Source organism: Triticum aestivum, chromosome 3A (assembly GCF_018294505.1).
Source record: "Triticum aestivum cultivar Chinese Spring chromosome 3A, IWGSC CS RefSeq v2.1, whole genome shotgun sequence".
NCBI classification, from domain to species: Eukaryota; Viridiplantae; Streptophyta; class Magnoliopsida; order Poales; family Poaceae; genus Triticum; species Triticum aestivum.
In genome coordinates this window covers 553716179-553736000 of record NC_057800.1, presented here as the reverse complement: position 1 = coordinate 553736000, position 19822 = coordinate 553716179, and positions in this window count along the sequence as shown.

Sequence of the window (19822 nt, the reverse complement as noted above, 5' to 3'; positions counted from 1 at the left end):
AATGGATTTCTGGAAGAAGAGTTGTATATGATGCAACCTTAAGGTTTTATCAATCCAAAAGGTACTAACAAAGTGTGCAAGCTCCAGCGATCCATTTATGGACTGGTGCAAGCTTCTCAGAGTTGGAATAAATGCTTTGATAGTGTGATCAAAGCATATGGTTTTATACAGACTTATGGAGAAGCATGTATTTACAAGAAAGTGAGTGGGAGCTCTGTAGCATTTCTAATATCATATGTGGATGACATATTGTTGATTGGAAATGATATAGAATTTCTGGATAGCATAAAAGGATACTTGAATGTGAGTTTTTCAATGAAGGACCTCGGTGAAGCTGCTTACATATTGGGCATCAAGATCTATAGAGATAGATCAAGACGCTTAATTGGACTTTCACAAAGCACATACCTTGACAAAGTTTTGAAGAAGTTCAAAATGGATCAGGCAAAGAAAGGGTTCTTGCCTGTATTACAAGGTGTGAAGTTGAGTAAGACTCAATGCCCGACCACTGCAGAAGATGGAGAGAAAATGAAAGATGTTCCCTATGCTGCATCCATAGGCTCTATCATGTATGCAATGCTGTGTACCAGACCTAATGTGTGCCTTGCTATTAGTTTAGCAGGGAGGTACCAAAGTAATCCAGGAGTGGATCACTGGACAGCGGTCAAGAACATCCTGAAGTACCTAAAAAGGACTAAGGATATGTTTGTCGTTTATGGAGGTGACAAAGAGCTCATCATAAATGGTTACGTTGATGCAAGCTTTGACACTGATCCGGACGATTCTAAATCGCAAACCGGATACGTGTTTATATTAAACGGTGGAGCTGTCAGTTGGAGCAGTTCTGAACAGAGCGTCGTGGCAGGATCTACATGTGAAGCGGAGTACATTGCTACTTCAGAAGTAGAAAATGAATGAGTCTGGATGAAGAAGTTCATATTCGATCTAGGTGTCATACCTAGTGCATCGGGTCCAATGAAAATCTTTTGTGACAATACTGGTGCAATTGCCTTGGCAAAGGAATCCAGATTTCACAAGGGAACCAAGCACATCAAGAGACGCTTCAACTCCATCTGGGATCAAGTCCAGGTGGGAGACATAGAGATTTGCAAGATACATACGGATCTGAATGTTGCAGACCCATTGACTAAGCCTATTCCATGAGCAAAATATGATCAACACCAAGGCTCCATGGGTGTTAGAATCATTACTGTGTAATCTAGATTATTGACTCTAGTGCAAGTGGGAGACTGAAGGAAATATGCCCTAGAGGCAATAATAAAGTTATTATTTATTTCCTTATATCATGATAAATGTTTATTATTCATGCTAGAATTGTATTAACCGGAAACATAATACATGTGTGAATACATAGACAAACAGAGTGTCACTAGTATGCCTCTACTTGACTAGCTCATTGATCAAAGATGGTTATGTTTCCTAGCCATAGACATGAGTTGTCATTTGATTAACGAGATCACATCATTAGGAGAATGATGTGATTGACTTGACTCATTCCGTTAGCTTAGCACTTGATCGTTTAGTATGTTACTATTGCTTTCTTCATGACTTATACATGTTCCTATGACTATGAGATTATGCAACTCCCGTTTACCGGAGGAACACTTTGTGTGCTACCAAATGTCACAATGTAACTGGGTGATTATAAAGGTTCTCTACAGGTGTCTCCGAAGGTACTTGTTGAGTTGGCATATTTCGAGATTAGGATTTGTCACTCCGATTGTCAGAGAGGTATCTCTGGTCCCTCTCGGTAATGCAAGCCTTGCAAGCAATGTGACTAATGAGTTAGTTGCGGGATGATGCATTACAGAACGAGTAAAGAGACTTGCCGGTAATGAGATTGAACTAGGTATTGAGATACCGACGATCGAATCTCGGGCAAGTAATATACCGATGACAAAGGGAACAACGTATGTTGTTATGCGGTTTGATTGATAAAGATCTTCGTAGAATATGTACGAGCCAATATGAGCATCCAGGTTCTGCTATTGGTTATTGACCAGAGACGTGTCTCGGTCATGTCTACATAGTTCTCGAACCCGTAGGGTCAGCACGCTTAAAGTCTGGTGACGATCGGTATTATGAGTTTTTGTGTTTTGATGTACCGAAGGTAGTTCAGAGTCCCGGAAATGATCACGGACATGATGAGGAGCCTCGAAATGGTCGAGACATAAATATCGATATATTGGACGACTATATTCGGACACCGGAAGTGTTCTGAGTGGTTTCGGATAAAAACCGGAGTACTAGGGGGTTATCGGAACCCCCCGAGGAGTTAATTGGGCCTCATGGGCCTTATTGGGAGAAGAGGAGGGGCGGCCAGGGCAGCCGCGCTCCCCCTCCCCCTCGAGTCCGAATTGGACAAGGAGGGGGGCGGCGCCCCCCCCCCTTTTCCTTCTCCTCCTCTGTCCCTTCCTTCCCTCTCCTACTCCAACAAGGAAAAGGAGGAGTCCTACTCCCGGTGGGAGTAGGACTCCCTCCCTGGCGCGCCCTCCTCCTGGTCGGCCACCTCCCCCCTTGCTCATTTATATACGGGGTCAGGGGGCACCCTAGAACACACAAGTTGATCTGTTGATCTATTCCAGCCGTGTGCGGTGCCCCCCTCCACCATATTCCACCTCGATTATATCGTAGCGGTGATTAGGCGAAGCCCTGCGTCGGTAGCAACATCATCACCGTCATCACGCCGTCGTGCTGGCGGAACTCTCCCGTGAAGCTTTGCTGGATCGGAGTTCGCAGGACGTCATCGAGCTGAACGTGTGCTGAACTCGGAGGTGTCGTACTTTCGGTACTTGGATCGGTCGGATCGTGAAGACTTACGACTACATCAACCGCGTTGTGCTAACGCTTCCGCTTTCGGTCTACGAGGGTACGTGGATGATACGTCTCCAACATATCTATAATTTTTGATTGCTCCATGCTATATTATCTACTGTTTTGGACTATATTGGGCTTTATTTTCCACTTTTATATTATTTTTGGGACTAACCTATTAACCGGAGGCCCAGCCCAGAATTGCTGTTTTTTGCCTATTTCAGTGTTTCGAAGAAACGGAATATCAAACGGAGTCCAAACGGAATAAACCTTTCTGGAACGTGATTTTCTTCCCGAATATGACCCAGGAGACTTGGACCCTACGCCAAGGAAGCTTCGAGGTGGGCACAAGGTAGGGGGCGTGCCCTATACCCCCAGGCGCGCCCCCACCCTCGTGGGCCCACCGAAGCTCCACCGACATACTTCTTCCTCCTATATATACCTATGTACCCCCAAACGAACAGATACCGAGCCAAAAACCTAATTCCACCGCCGCAACTTTCTGTATCCACGAGATCCCATCTTGGGGCCTGTTCCGGAGCTCCGCCGAAGAGGGCCGTCATCACGGAGGGCTTCTACATCATCATAGCCTCTCCGATGAAGTGTGAGTAGTTTACCTCAGACCTTCGGGTCCATCGTTATTAGCTAGATGGCTTCTTCTCTCTTTTTGGATCTCAATACAAAATTCTCCCACTCTCTTGTGGAGATCTATTCGATGTAATCTTCTTCTTTTTTGCGGTGTGTTTGTTGAGACCGATGAATTGTGGGTTTATGATCAAGTCTATCTGTGAATAATATTTGAATCTTCTCTGAATTCTTTTATGTATGATTAGTTATCTTTGCAAGTCTCTTCGAATTATCAGTTTGGTTTGGCCTACTAGATTGGTTTTTGTTGCCATGGGATAAGTGCTTAGCTTTGGGTTCGATCTTGCGGTGTCCTTTCCCAGTGACAGAAGGGGCAGCAAGGCATGTATTGCATCATTTCCATCGAGGATAACAAGATGGGGTTTATTTCATATTGCATGAATTTATCTCTCTACATCATGTCATCTTGCTTAAAGCGTTACTCTGTTTTTAACTTAATACTCTAGATGCATGATGGATAGCGGTCGATGAGTGGAGTAATAGTAGTAGATGCAGAATCGTTTCGGTCTACTTGTCACGGACGTGATGCCTATATACATGATCATGCCTAGATATTCTCATAATTATGCTCAATTCTGTCAATTGCTCAACAGTAATTTGTTCACCCACTGTAGAATACTTATGCTCTTTGAGTGAAGCCACTAGTGAAACCTATGGCCCCCGGGTCTATTCTCATCATATCAATCTCCATCACTTTAATCTTGCTTTGCTTTTTACTTTGCCTTTAATTTTCACTTTGCATCTCTATACAAAAAATACCAAAAATCTTATATCTATCAGATCTCACTCTCGTAAGTGACCATGAAGGGATTGACAACCCCTAACCGCGTTGGTTGCGAGTAGCTATCATTTTGTGCAGGTACGAGGGACTTGAGCAGGGCCTCCTACTGGATTGATACCTTGGTTCTCAAAAACTGAGGGAAATACTTACGCTACTCTGCTGCATAATCCTTTCCTCTTAGGGGAATTCCAACGCAAGCTCAAGAGGTAGCAAGAAGAATTTCTGGCGCCGTTGTCGGGGAGTCTGCACAAAAGTCAACATACCAAGTACCCATCACAATCCCTATCTCCTGCATTACATTATTTGCCATTTGCCTCTCGTTTTCCTCTCCCCCACTTCACCCTTGCCGTTTTATTTGTCCTCTCTCTCTATCCTCCCTCTCTTTCTCTATTTGCCTCTTTTTGCCCGCTTGCTTCTTGTTTGCTCGTATGGTTAGAATAGTTGTTTATTTATTACTAAACAGAGAACCTAAGATCTATGGATCCTCATCCGCTTGCTAATCTTTTTAAGAGATCTAATTATGATGAACCAATTGCTAGTGAGTTTTGTGCACTAGATTATCTTTATGAGGTTTTGCTTGAAATTCGTGAATCTGAAAAGTGTGATGAGTTACTTTATGAAGTGATTCACAATAGATCTTTGAATAGAAAGCATGATTGCAATGATTTTATTACAAATTCTATTTATGTAAATTGTGCTAATAATATGCAAAATCCTAAGCTTGGGGATGCTAGTTTTGCTATGTCCTCTGCTTGTTGCAATGATCATGATTGGGGTGATTCTTCTTATGATCTTGAAAATTTATATAAGCCCCATGATGAATATGAGATTGATAATAGTGTTTGCAATATTATTGAAAGTGGGTTTGGAAGAGTTTCAACTTTAGATCCCACATATTTGGAAAATGTTCAATCTTATGAAATCTTTGATAAAAGTGGGTCTGGAGAGATCATGACTTTAGTTAATGTTAATCCCACTATTTTGGAAGAGTGTCAACTTTGCATGCATGTGGATCATGTTGAAAATATTTTATGTGATAGCTATTTTGTCGAATTTGCTTATGATCCTACATGTAATTACTATGAGAGAGGAAAATATGGTGGTAGAAATTTTCATGTTACTAAATTACCTCTCTTTATGTTGAGATTACTATTGTTCCTTTCCTCTTCCATGCATATGCTAGTTTTTGCTTGCCATGATAATTTGTTTGCCTATAAGATTCCTATGCATAGGAAGTATGTTAGACTTAGATGTGTTTGTCACATGTTTTATGATGCTCTCTTTGTGCTTCAATTCTTGTCTTTCATGTGAGCATCGTTAAAATTATCAATGCCTAGCTAAAAAGGCTTTAAAGAAAAGCGCTTATTGGGAGACAACCCAATATTTTTCCTTGCTGTTATTTAATAAATAAATTATTTAGCATCTATTTTGGTTGTGTTTTTTGTGTTTAATTAGTGTTTGTGCCAAGTAGAACCGTTGGGAAGACTTGGGGAAAGTCTTGTTGAACTTGCTGTAAAAAACAGAAACTTTAGCGCTCACGATAACTGCTGTAATTTTTATTTGGAAAGTGATATTTAATTAATTATTTTTGCAGATGATTAATAGATAAATTCCTCACCTCCAGAAATTTATTTTAGAATTTTTGGGGTTACAGATCTTGCCCTAGCTATAGATTACTACAGACTATTCTGTTTTTGACAGATTCTGTTTTTCATATGTTGTTTGCTTATTTTGATGAATCTATGGTTAGTAAAATAGTTTATAATTCATAGAGAAGTTGGAATACAGTAGGTTTAACACCAATATAAATAAAGAATGAGTTCATTACAGTAACTTGAAGTGGTCTTTTGTTTTCTTTCTCTAACGGAGCTCACGAGATTTCTATTGAGTTTTGTGTTGTGAAGTTCTCAAGTTTTGGGTGAATTCTTGTGATGGATTATGGGACAAGGAGTGGCAAGAGCCTAAGCTTGGGGATTGTCAATGTCAAAACCGGCGGATCTCAGGTAGGGGGTCCCGAACTATGCGTCTAAGACGGATGGTAACAGGAGGCAGGGGACACGATGTTTTACCCAGGTTCGGGCCCTCTTGATGGAGGTAAAACCCTACGTCCTACTTGATTTATTCTTGATGATATGAGTATTACAAGAGTTGATCTACCACGAGATCGGAGAGGCTAAACCCTAGAATCTAGCCTATGGTATGATTGTATGTATATCATCTATCGACTAGCCTGGCCTCGGTTTATATAATGCACCAGAGGCCTAGGATAACAAGAGTCCTAGCCAAATACGCCGGTGGGGAGGAGTCCTTGTCTTGATCACCAAGTCTTGTAGAATCTTCCATGTATGCGGTAGCTGTCCGAACTGGCCCATGAGTATACGGCCATGGGGGTCCTCGGCCCAATCCAACAGATCGGGAGATGACGTGGTGAGTACCCCCTAGTCCAGGACACCGTCAGTAGCCCCCTAAACCGGTCTTCAAGTTAGAGACGCTCCTTGATTCTTCTGAACTGTTCTTCATCTTCGGTTGTCGGTCTTGGAAACTGGTTCAACAAATCTTCCCATCTTCCATCTTGAGGATCGCCGAAATGCATTCGACGAGTTTACACGTCAGGTATCCGAGTAGCCCCTTTAAGTTTTCGGCCTTTATCAATGTCTTGTTATTTTTATGCCACACCTCGGGTTAGAAGTTGTTCCCGGGAGGCAGTGTCCTCTTGCGTCCGAGCTCTAACGCCGGACTGCATTCGAGGTATCTTTTGCAGCCGAGCACCAATGCCGGACTGCTTTCGAGCTCTAACGCCGAAATGTATCTGAGCTCCAACGCCGGACTGTGTCCAAGCTCCAACGCCGGACTATATCCAAGATGTCATACATCATCTTGGTACAAAAGAGTTGAAGGAGTTTAGCCGAGCTTAATGCTGGAAATGCCCTCTATGGAGCCAGCCACTAGCGCCCGAGCTTTATGCCGGACTGCTTCCGAGGTGGTCCACCACCCCGACTGTGGCCAAATTTTTTGTCAATATCTTTGATTGTTGCAATTTATTCTCTGCCGAGATATATAGCTAGTAGCCCTCAAGGTGTGTATCGGTCTAAAACCCGAGATGCACCTGAAGGATGACATAAGACCGCTGATCCCAGTAGCCGCTGAGACTCAGGTTGATTTGAAAAATCGGTCTGAGGATCAACTCCTAGCTCAGCAGAATACTTCAGGACACAAAAAGCAGTGTGCAGAGTCCTCGAGACTCAGGTTGGGTGCGGCCGACCAACCTGACGATCATAATCTCCTCGAAAACTATATTCACTTAAATTTTCTGCACTGGATTGCCAATGTAGTAGCCCCCGAGACACTGGTCGGGTGGCAACACCAGATCAGGGGATCGATACGCCCCTTTAAAATTAGTAAGTGATAAGCCTGAAGCCCAGTATCCTCCGAGCCTTAATGCGGGCACGGGTGGCCGAATTAAGGATCGATATCTAGAGTAAAATCACAAATTATGTGTAATGTTACTATGTATCCAAGTACTTTACATCATTAATGCTCGGATCCGCATTGTACAAAACTTTGTTTGACCAACCATCGGCTTCCACCTCCTCGGCCAGTAGCCGAGGAGTGTTTGTCCTACTTTATAGAGCCTTTATGAGGGCAAAGATTTACGACAAACAAGGCAATCTGACCATATGATTTTATAAACAAAGGTACGCAGAGAGATATGTTATATCACTGTTTAACATAATAAATTTCTTCCAAAGAAAATAATCCCGCTATCGGTTCCTTTCTTTGGGTTGTCATGCTGAGCATGATCATGAAACCTCAGCTCTAATGTAAGAGCAAAATATTAAGGATTTAGTTTGGGAGGCCAGTTACTAGCCCCCGGTAGTGTTCGGCGACAATCGAGGTCAAGCCGTAAACACTTCGGCCAATATTATGAATGGCCAGTCATTTAATACCGTCGTCGGATTGCTGACCAGTTTACGCTTATTATGATAGTCAGTTTTCGGCTTTCTCCACTGAGGTGCTTAACCATGTGAGCTAGAAGCACAATCGCAGTGGTTCTCCCTTTGCACACCTAGCCGAACAAAGCGGAATGTAGGAGGCAGGCGCAGGAGCCGGGCAACCCAACTATTGACCGAAGACACAATTCGAAACCAATGCATATATAGTGAGATCCGAGAATGTTTTTGCCGAATCTATAAAGGTGTCCGGCATTGCACTGTTGGACTTGTGCTGGAAACACACAAATTGTTTAAAAGTGCCACAAGCTTGGAAAACCAAAAAAAAACGTCAGTAAAAACTTGACGTCTGGACGAGATCAAGTTTTTGGTGCCAATCCGAAAATTGGGGGAAAAATTGTGCTTCTGTCGTGCATTAATATTACACATCCGATCTCAAGACTTCAAGCGGGCCAGCCTACGGCTGCAGCCTCCTATCCTAAAGGCGGAGTGCTTCTCGTTAGACTACTTTAGTGAACTGAACTCGAGCGGTCACTAGAGAGAAAATGGGTTATCTGGCTATTGACCACACACTCACATTGAAAAAGGAGCGATAGAAAAAGACTTTGCAACGACCAAGAAGAAAACACATTTACTATAAAATAGCTCATATAAATTTTAAGAGCCCCCAAGTGACTTGGGTAAAAGAATTTTATGTATAATGATTGTATGTACCGAAGTACTTATATCATATCTTTGTTCAACCAAACTTTAAACGCGTCTTAACCGACCGTCGGCTTCTCCCCCTTCGGCCAAGGACCGAAAAGTGTTATGTACTCCACCTGTCGAGAATATCGACAGTGTTTCCGATAACCAGGCAACCGGGCCATAAGGCTGTAACAGACAAAGCGCGCTCAGGGAACTTATGCTATATTACAGATGAAGTGTAAGAAGCATCTTCGAAGAAAATAGTACCCCCACCGATACCTTTCTTCGGTGCTCATTATTGCTATGAGACTTGTGCAATAGATTTTTTGTACTCATGAGTTCCGTTGTGTGCCGACCATGATTGAAAACAATAAGAGTGCTAGCTTTCGTCTTCACCCAGTCTGAGGTTAGAGCTCGGAGGACCCGGTCGTGACAATCGCAGAGGTGCTCCCTTTACTCCCTAGCCGAACAATTGGGAACGTAGGGGTAAGCACAGGAGCCAGGCAACCCAGCTTGCAAATCTCTTAAGTCAATATGGTGCATATTGTGGCGTAATACACGAACAAGGAACGAAGCCGTACAAGTATAATCATATGCAAGAGGAAAAGCTTCATAAAGGAAGCCCCCAAATAAACGGGGTATTTGAATATGTGTGTCACAAACAAAGTTTGGACAAGGAAATTTTTTACAAGCAACTTTTTTCCAAAAAAGTATAATGCTTGGTCGAACCGAACACAAGTTAAAAATTAAAACTTTGAGCATGAAAGTGACTTAGCTGGTTAATGTGTTCAACATTGACGACGCGGTCCGAGCTTGATGCGGGACAAGGTTCCATCCCCAAGTCGGTCCTAAGGTGGCAAAGTGGAGAGCTCGACACGCCGAAGTGGTGACATAGCACGGTCAATGCAGACCAGCAGAGTGACGATGAAGTCCCCGGATCTTTTTCCTGTGCACAAAAAATAGTGCAAACCTAAGATAAAAGTAATAATAATAATTAAAATAAATCATTGCATAATAAATAATTTATGCAAAGTGAGTAATAAAAGAAATATGGCCTGGCGTCGAAGTCAATGTCGATGCAAGGCGTCGGCGTGATGCGGTAAAGGCGTGGCAAAGCCTGAATTCACAGGTCGGTCCGAGTTCTGGATACGGCATTCGCCGGATTATGTACGAAGACTGACCGAACCACCATGCGACCGTCGTTAATGCAGCCACCATTTGATAGACCTGTGTACATATGATGGACAAACCAGAGTAATAATTCCTTGGGCAAAATGAACTCAAAACAAGCAAAAAATACTAGGATTAATAGCACCTGGTTTATTTGTTGTAGCAATTCGAAGGAAGGTGATTCCCAAAATTGGGACTCGATCCGCACACCCATTGCCTGATGGGCGATAAAACGACGGCATGACAATGCTGGCAAAGGTTGGCTCGCCGAGGCAAAGCCCTCGGTCTAGCTAACGTGACGGAGCTGGTCGGCTAGTGACGCCGAAGTGTCCGGAGTAGGTTGATGAAGAGATGGTGAAGCCCCTGGTCCAGCCGAGATGTCGAAGCCTCGATGTCAGCCGATGAGTCTAAGTAGGTCAGCGTGATGGACACTAGCTTGAAGAAGCAATAGTGCGGCCCCGCCGATGCAGGTCGTGACGTGGTCGATGCCGACTTGATGAAGTGTCCGTGCGGCAATGCCGGTATGACCGCTCTGTGTAATCCGTGGGGCGGTGATGTTGGTGATGATTTATCCTTCGCGATGCTAGACTCTTGTTCGTCTTGCCGAGATGATGATCCGAAGAATTTGAGCTCGGCTCAACAAAGTGATGACATGTCTAGCGCAGGTCGGCAGCCTTGGAGCAATATTGCCGGACTGGTTTGACACCAGCATGATGATGAAGATGACCTCAGGGGAGGCTTAAAAATTTACGGGCACGTGTTTAAAAACAACGCACAATACCCTAGAAGAGAGTTCCTCTAAAAAGTTTGTCCAATATCACGGTCATAAAGAAACATGAATTCGGGTCGGATCCGTATTCGCGCAGAAAACGGATCCGAAAATTGATCCACTCATCGGAAGGTTCCCGGAGTTAAACGTCGGATCGAGCTGAAATTTGGAGGGTGGTAGATATGGGAATTCCACAGTAGATGAACGGTTGGATCTTCCAAAGGACCTCCGAGCTAGGCTCTGGAGACCATGCCATAAACTCGTCCAGATTCCCGTCCAGATTTGACAGGGCTCTGGTATTTTGTAGATTGTCGGAGATTCCTCCATCGGAACTCGACAAAATTTTGCATGGCTGTTGTAAACTCAATTACGCACAATTCCACCAAAGGGATCGTCAAAGCGATGCTCTAAGAGGTGGTGGCAGCATATACAAGTTTGCTGTTAGGAAAAACAGCATGGTCGTCCGAGGGCAATGTTGACGTTGAGCCCCCGAGCTCCATGGATGATTCCTCCATGATCTTGATAGAGATCGGAGTTGATGTTGATGAAGGCCCTCGTCCGAACATGACGATCGGAGATGAAGCACGGTCTTCGGTCGAGCCAAGGTGACCAGTCGAGCCGGCGATGAAGATGTCGGCATCGCAGTTGACCTGCAGACGAGCCATTGATCCTTTTGCCGATCACACATCGAAACTCTCAATGAAAGCACCAATGTCAGTGTCAAAACTGGCGGATCTCGGGTAGGGGGTCCCGAACTGTGCGTCTAAGACAGATGGTAACAGGAGGCAGGGGACACGATGTTTTACCCAGGTCCGGGCCCTCTTGATGGAGGTAAAACCCTACGTCCTGCTTGATTTATTTTTGATGATATGAGTATTAAAAGAGTTGATCTACGACGAGATCGGAGAGGCTAAACCCTAGAAGCTAGCCTATGGTATGATTGTATGTATATCATCTATCGACTAGCCTGGCCTCGGTTTATATAATGCACCAGAGGCCTAGGATAACAAGAGTCCTAGACGAATACGCCGGTGGGGAGGAGTCCTTGTCTTAATCACCAAGTCTTGTAGAATCTTCCATGTATGCGGCAGCTGTCCGAACTGGCCCATGAGTATATGGCCATGGGGGACCTCGGCCCAATCCAACAGATCGGGAGATGACGTGGTGAGTACCTCCTAGTCCAGGACACCGCCAGGGATGCCCATGGCACCCCCAAGATAATCCAAGGACACCAAAAAGTCAAAGCTTGGGATGCCCCGGAAGACATCCCCTCTTTCGTCCACTTCCATCGGTAATTTACTTGGAGCTATATTTTTATTCACCAACATGATATGTGTTTTGCTTGGAGCATCTTGTATTATTTGTGTCTTTGCTTGTTAGTGTGCCACAATCATCCTTGCTGTACACACCTTTTGAGAGAGCCATACATGAATTAGAATTTGATAGAATACTATGTGCTTCACTTATATCTTTTTGAGCTAAGTAGTTTTGCTCTATGTGCTTCACTTATATCTTTTGAGCGTTATAATTCTGCTCTATGTGCTTCACTTAGATCTTTTAGAGCACGGTGGTGGATTTGTTTTAAAGAAACAATTGATCTCTCATGCTTCACTTAAATTATTTTGAGAGTCTTAATAGCATGGTAATTTGCTTAATAGTAACATGCTTGGTATTCAAGATTTGTGAAACTTACTTTTGAGTGTGTTGAATACTAAGAAAAGTTGGATGCTTGATAATTGTTTTGAGATATGGAGGTAGTAATATTGAAGTCATGCTAGTAGAGTAATTGTGAATTTGAGAAGTGCTTGAGTTAAAGTTTGCAAGTCCCGTAGCATGCACGTATGGTAAACTTTATGCAACAAATTTGAAACATGAGGTGTTATTTGATTGTCCTCCTTATGAGTGGCGGTCGGGCACGAGCGATGGTCTTTTCTTACCAATCTATCCCCTAGGAGCATGCGCGTAATACTTTGGTTTTTGATGGCTTGTAGATTTTTGCAATAAGTATATGAGTTCTTTATGACTAATGTTGAGTCCATGGATTATACGCACTCTCACCCTTCCATCATTGCTAGCCTCCACGGTACCGTGCATTGCCCTTTCTCACATCGAGAGTTGGTGCAAACTTCGCTGGTGCATCCAAACCCCGTGATATGATACGCTCTTTCACACATAAACCTCCTTATATCTTCCTCAAAACAGCCACCATACCTACCTATTATGGCATTTCCATAGCCATTCCGAGATATATTGCCATGCAACTTTCCACCATCTAGTTCATCATGACACATTCATCATTGTCATATTGCTTAGCATGATCATGTAGTTGACATAGTATTTGTGGCAAAGCCACCGTTCATAATTTTTTCATACTTGTCACTCTTGATTCATTGCATATCCCGGTACACCACCGGAGGCATCCATATAGAGTCATACTTTGTTCTAGTATCGAGTTGTAATCATTGAGTTGTAAATAAATAGAAGTGTGATGATCATCATTCAATAGAGCATTGTCCCAAAAGAAAAAAAAGAGAAAGGCCAAAGGAAAAAAAAGAAGGCCCCAAAAAAGAAAATAAATAAAAAGGGGCAATGCTACTATCCTTTTTTCCACACTTGTGCTTCAAAATAGCACCATCTTCTTCATATAGAGAGTCTCTTGAGTTATCACTTTCATATACTAGTGGGAATTTTCATTATAGAACTTGGCTTGTATATTCCAACAATGGGCCTCCTCAAGTGCCTTAGGTCTTCGTGAGCAAGCAAGTTGGATGCACACCAACTTAGTTTATTTTGTTGAGCTTTCATACATTTATAGCTCTAGTGCACCCGTTGCATGGCAATCCCTACTCCTTGCATTAACATCAATCGATGGACATCTCCATAGCCCATTGATTAGCCTCGTTGATGTGAGACTTTCTCCTTTTTGTCTTCTCCACATAGCCCCCATCATTATATTCTATTCCACCCATAGTGCTATATCCATGGCTCACGCTCATGTATTGCGTGAAAGTTTATGAGTTTGAAATTATTAAGGTATGAAACAATTGCTTGGCTTGTCATTGGGGTTGTGCATGATGAGAGCATTCTTGTGTGACGAAAATGGAGCATGACTAAACTATATGATTTTGTAGGGATGAACTTTCTTTGGCCATGTTACTTTAAGAAAACATAATTGCTTTGTTGGTTTACTTGAAGTATTATTATTCTCTATGTCAATATGAACTTTTGTCTTGAATCTTCCTAATCTGAATATTCATACCACAATTAAGAAGATCTGCATTGAGATTATGCCAAGTAGCACTCCGCATCTAAATTCTCTTTTTATCATTTACCTACTCGAGGACGAGCAGGAATTAAGCTTGGGGATGCCTGATACGTCTCCAACGTATCTATAATTTTTGATTGCTCCATGCTATATTATCTACTGTTTTGGACTATATTGGGCTTTATTTTCCACTTTTATATTATTTTTGGGACTAACCTATTAACCAGAGGCCCAACCCAGAATTGCTGTTTTTTTGCCTATTTCAGTGTTTCGAAGAAACGGAATATCAAACGGAGTCCAAACGGAATAAACCTTTCTGGAACGTGATTTTCTTCCCGAATATGACCCAGGAGACTTGGACCCTACACCAAGGAAGCTTCGAGGTGGGCACGAGGTAGGGGGGCGCTCCCTATACCCCTAGGCGCGCCCCCACCCTCGTGGGCCCACCGAAGCTCCACCGACGTACTTCTTCCTCCTATATATACCTACGTACCCTCAAACGAATAGATACAGAGCCAAAAACCTAATTCCACCACCGCAACTTTCTGTATCCATGAGATCCCATCTTGGGGCCTGTTCCGGAGCTCCGCTGGAGAGGGCCGTCATCACGGAGGGCTTCTACATCATCATAGCCTCTCCGATGAAGTGTGACTAGTTTACCTTAGACCTTCGGGTCCATAGTTATTAGCTAGATGGCTTCTTCTCTCTTTTTGGATCTCAATACAAAGTTCTCCCCCTCTCTTGTGGAGATCTATTCGATGTAATCTTCTTCTTTTTTGCGGTGTGTTTGTTGAGACCGATGAATTGTGGGTTTCTGATCAAGTCTATCTATGAATAATATTTGAATCTTCTCTGAATTCTTTTATGTATGATTAGTTATCTTTGCAAGTCTCTTCGAATTATCAGTTTGGTTTGGCCTACTAGATTGGTTTTTCTTGCCATGGGAGAAGTGCTTAGCTTTGGGTTCGATCTTGCGGTGTCCTTTCCCAGTGACAGAAGGGGCAGCAAGGCACGTATTGCATCGTTGCCATCGAGGATAACAAGATGGGGTTTATTTCATATTGCATGAATTTATATCTCTACATCATGTCATCTTGCTTAAAGCGTTACTCTGTTTTTAACTTAATACTCTAGATGCATGCTGGATAGTGGTCGACGAGTGGAGTAATAGTAGTAGATGCAGAATCGTTTCGGTCTACTTGTCACAGACGTGATGCCTATATACATGATCATGCCTAGATATTCTCATAATTATGCTCAATTCTGTCAATTGCTCAACAGTAATTTGTTCACCCACCGTAGAATACTTATGCTCTTGAGAGAAGCCACTAGTGAAACCTATGGCCCCCGGGTCTATTCTCATCAAATCAATCTCCATCACTTTAATCTTGCTTTGCTTTTTTACTTTGCCTTTTACTTTTCACTTTGCATCTCTATACCAAAAATACCAAAAATATTATATCTATCAGATCTCGCTCTCGTAAGTGACCGTGAAGGGATTGACAACCCCTAATCGCGTTGGTTGCGAGTAGCTATCGTTTTGTGCAGGTACGAGGGACTTGAGCGTGTCCTCCTACTGGATTGATACCTTGGTTCTCAAAAACTGAGGGAAATACTTATGCTACTCTGCTGCATCATCCTTTCCTCTTCGTGGAAATCCAACGCAAGCTCAGGAGGTAGCAGTGGACACACTCTCCCCTCTCGTTTCTATGCATCACCATGATCCTGAGTGTGCGTAGGAATTTTTTTGAAATTACTACATTCCCCAACAGACTTGCGATGTCACTGTGAAGTATATGCTAGTTTAGGGTTTTATTTTATGGTTTTTAGTTCATCGGACGAAATATCATCTGGTTTTATGTACAAATTATACTTGTTTTCAATGAAAACCGCCGTGTTTATATCAAAATTTGCCCGATTTGATGCTTGGTTCGAGTTGTTGTCAAAATGTATGCGGCTAGCGTTAGATTTTTTGAAAGATCCAGCTAATGCCGGCGTTCATTTCATAAGAAGAGAGATAGCGGAAAACAGGTGTTGATCAAGTGATCGGTGGAAAAAGAAGAGATGTTATAGGCCAGCCTAGGGTGGTCCTATGCTGGCAAAAAATGCTCCTATATATGTGTCATGACCAATAGCGGAACCTGGATGCTCATATTGGTCAAATGCATTGAGCACAAGTATAGGGGATCAACCATAGCCCTTCAGTTAAATAAGAGTGTCATACCCAATGAGGCGTAGAAAGAAATGACAAGTGGTTTTCAGCAAGGTAATTTCTGCAAGCACTGAAATTGTCGGTACCAGGTAGTTTAATAGCAAGATAAATAAAGTGCAGGAAATAAAGTGCAGCAAGGTAGCCCAATCCTTTTGTGGCAAAGGACAGGAAAAAAGGTCTCTTATAATAAGCAAAGTGTTCTTGAGGGCACACGGGAATTTCATCTAGTCACTTTCATCATGTTGGTTTGATTCGTGTTCGCTACTTTGATAATTTGATATGTGGGTGGACCGGTGCTTGGGTGCTGTTCTTACTTGAACAAACATCCCAAACCCCCTCGCAAGCATCCGCAACTACGAGAAAAGTATTAAGATTAAATCTAACAATAGCATTAAACATTTGGATCCAAATCGGTCCCTTATGAAGTAGCGCATGAACTAGGATTTAAGCTTCTGTCACTCTAGCAACCCATCATCTAATAACTACTCCACAATGTTTTCCCTTAGGCCCAAATATGGTGAAGTTCCATGTAGTCGACGTTCAATGACACCACTAAGGGAATCACAACATACATATCATCAAAACATCAAACACATATCAAGTTCACATGATTAATTGCAACATGACTTCTCCCGTGACCTCAAGAACAAAAGTAACTACTCACAAATGATAATCATGCTCAAGATCAGAGGGGTATTAAATAGCGTAATGGATTTGAACATATAATCTTCCACCAAATAAACCATATAGTAATCAACTACAAGATGTAATCAACACTACTAGTCACCCACATGGAGCAATCTGAGGTTCCGGTACAAAAATTGAACACAAGAGATGAACTAGGGTTTGAGAGGAGATGGTGCTGTTGAAGATGTTGATGGAGATTGGCCTCCCAAAGATGAGAGGGTTTTGGTGATGACGATGGATTTGATTTCCCCCTTCGGGAGGGAAGTTCCCCCGACGAAATCGTATGCCGGAGGGCAAAAGTGCTCCTGCCCAAGTTCTGCCTCGAGACGGCAACGCTCCGTCCCAAAAGTCCTCTCCCTGTTTTTTTCTAGGTCAAAATGACCTATATACCAAAAGATGGGCACCGGAGGTGGGCTGGGCTAAGCACAACCCACCAGGGCGTGCCTGGGGAGCCTGGCGCGCCCTGGTGTCTAGTGCTCACTAGATGGCCCCCTCCGGTAGTTATTTGCTCTAGTATTTTTATATATTCCAAAATGATTCTCGGTAAATTTTCAACTCATTTGGTGATGTGCAGAATAATAACTCTCACGTAGCTTTTTCAGGTCCAGAATTCCAGCTGCCAGCATTCTCTCTCTTTGTGTAAACCTTGCATATTATGAGAGAAAAGGCATTAGAGTTACTTCATAAAGCATTATTATGCATAAAACACTATAAATAACAGTAGGAAATCATGATGCAAAATGGACGTATCATGTTCCAGCTGCTGCTTGCCAGGGCGCTGCATCGAAACCAGGTGGCCACCTTGTTCCACACCTGAATGGCGAGAGGGCACTCCCAAAAGAGGTGCGTAGAGGTCTCGAGGTTCCTCATGCATAGCTAGCAAAAATAGATGTTGCCCCAACCATTGCGCTGCAGTCGATCGTTGTACCATAGCCTATTTAGGTGCAGCAACTAGAGGAACATCTTGATCTTGCCGGGTGCCCAAACCTTCTAGATTGATCCTCTAAAGTTGATTGTTGTGCTACCATCGAACTGCATGTCGTAAGAGGAGTGCGCAGAGTACTGCCCGGAGCTGCTCAAGGTCCATCTAATCACATCCACCCTCCCATCTTCCATCGTAATCCGAGTGCTTTGAATCTCCCTTGCCAGTTGGAGCACGAGGTCCATGATGCTGTCGTGGTCACCGTGGCGAAGATCGAGTATCCACCGGTCTATGAGCAGCGCCTCCCGAACCGATATGTTCTTCCTAATGGATTTCTCGAAGACCTCCGGATAGGCCAGACATAGCTGCCCGCCTCCCAGCCAAGAAGAGAACTAGAAGGAGGCTATGTCGCCATTGCCAATGGTGACCAGCATGCAAACCGGGAACAAGGCGCGGCATGCGTCATCGCAGGGAGTGCCCATGCCAACCCACAGATGCCCTGGCTGCGTCTAGGATAGCCAGAGCCACCGTAGCCGTAGCGCCCTTGCAAATTTTTCTAGGTCTTGGATGCCCAGCCCACCGGTGCGCTCCGGCGTGGTGACCAGCTTCCAGTGCACCTTGCACTTCCCGTTGGTCACCTCCTCATCTTACGCCCAGAGGAACCGAATCTTGACTTGTCAACATCCTTGAATAACTTCTTTGGCGCCCACAGGGCCGTGATGGCGAAAGTGGGCATGGCCGAAAGGACAGACCACACCAAAACCCTCCTACCCGAAGTGTGCATTAGTCTCCCCTTCCATCCTGCGAGTCTTGCATGGATCCTATCTAAGATGAATTGAAGGTGGACTAGCCTAACTTTGTCGATGGTGATTGGGAGACCTAGGTATCTAGTGGGCAATGCTGCCATATTTTCCCTCCGAAATTGATCAGGACCGCGACGAGGTCTACGTCGTCACAGGCGATCAGAATGGCCGAAGATTTTGCTAGGTTCACACGCGGACCAGTAGCCTCACCGAAATGGTGAAGGATGTTCATGAGCTCGTTAATCTCTCGCCTTACTGGGTTGATGAAGATAACCGTGTCGTCGATGTACAAGCTGGTGCGCATGTGCGCGGCCGTCCCCGGGAGCGTGTGGAGAAGCCCTGCTGCAGTTGTCGCCTAGAGTAGGTGATGTAGCAAATCAATGCACAAGATGAACAACAGTGGGAGAGGGAGTCGCCATGCCTCAGCCCACGAGGTGCTCGATGTTGTTGCCTGGGATGCCATTCAGCAGACATGCCGAATGTCGAGAGGAGACGGGCCACCCAGTCCCTCCAGTGCACCAGGAATCCCATTCTATGGAGGAGTTCGAAGATATACTCCCAAGAAATGTTGTCGAAAGCCTTTGCAATGTCTAATTTCAAGAGAAGAGCAGGTATCTTGCGGCGATGCAGAGCGCGCATGCTATTTTGAATGTACAAGAAATTGTCATGTATGCATTGGCCTTCTGAAAAGATGATTGTGCAGGGGAGATTATCGTTCCAATGACCGCGACTAATCTCATCGACAGAACCTTGGTGATTAGCTTGGCAATCAAGTCTATGAGGCTAATTGGTTTGAAGTCTCCAATGCAGATTGCGTCATCCTTCTTCAGGAGCAGGGCATCATGGCCAAATTGAGGTATGAACATTTGCCCCCTACTGCCTGTAAAAGTGATTGAATACTACCATGATGTCATGCTTGATAATGCTCCAGCAGGCCCAAAAGAAGGCGCCCGAGAAATTGTCTGGCCTTGGTGCCTTGTCCGCTGGTGAAGCCAGAACTACAGCCCAAACCTTAGGTTCAGAGAATGGGTTGTCCAGGCCTTCATTTTGAACAGCCGGCAGCTCGATCACGTCCCAGTTCATGGAGCATCCACGG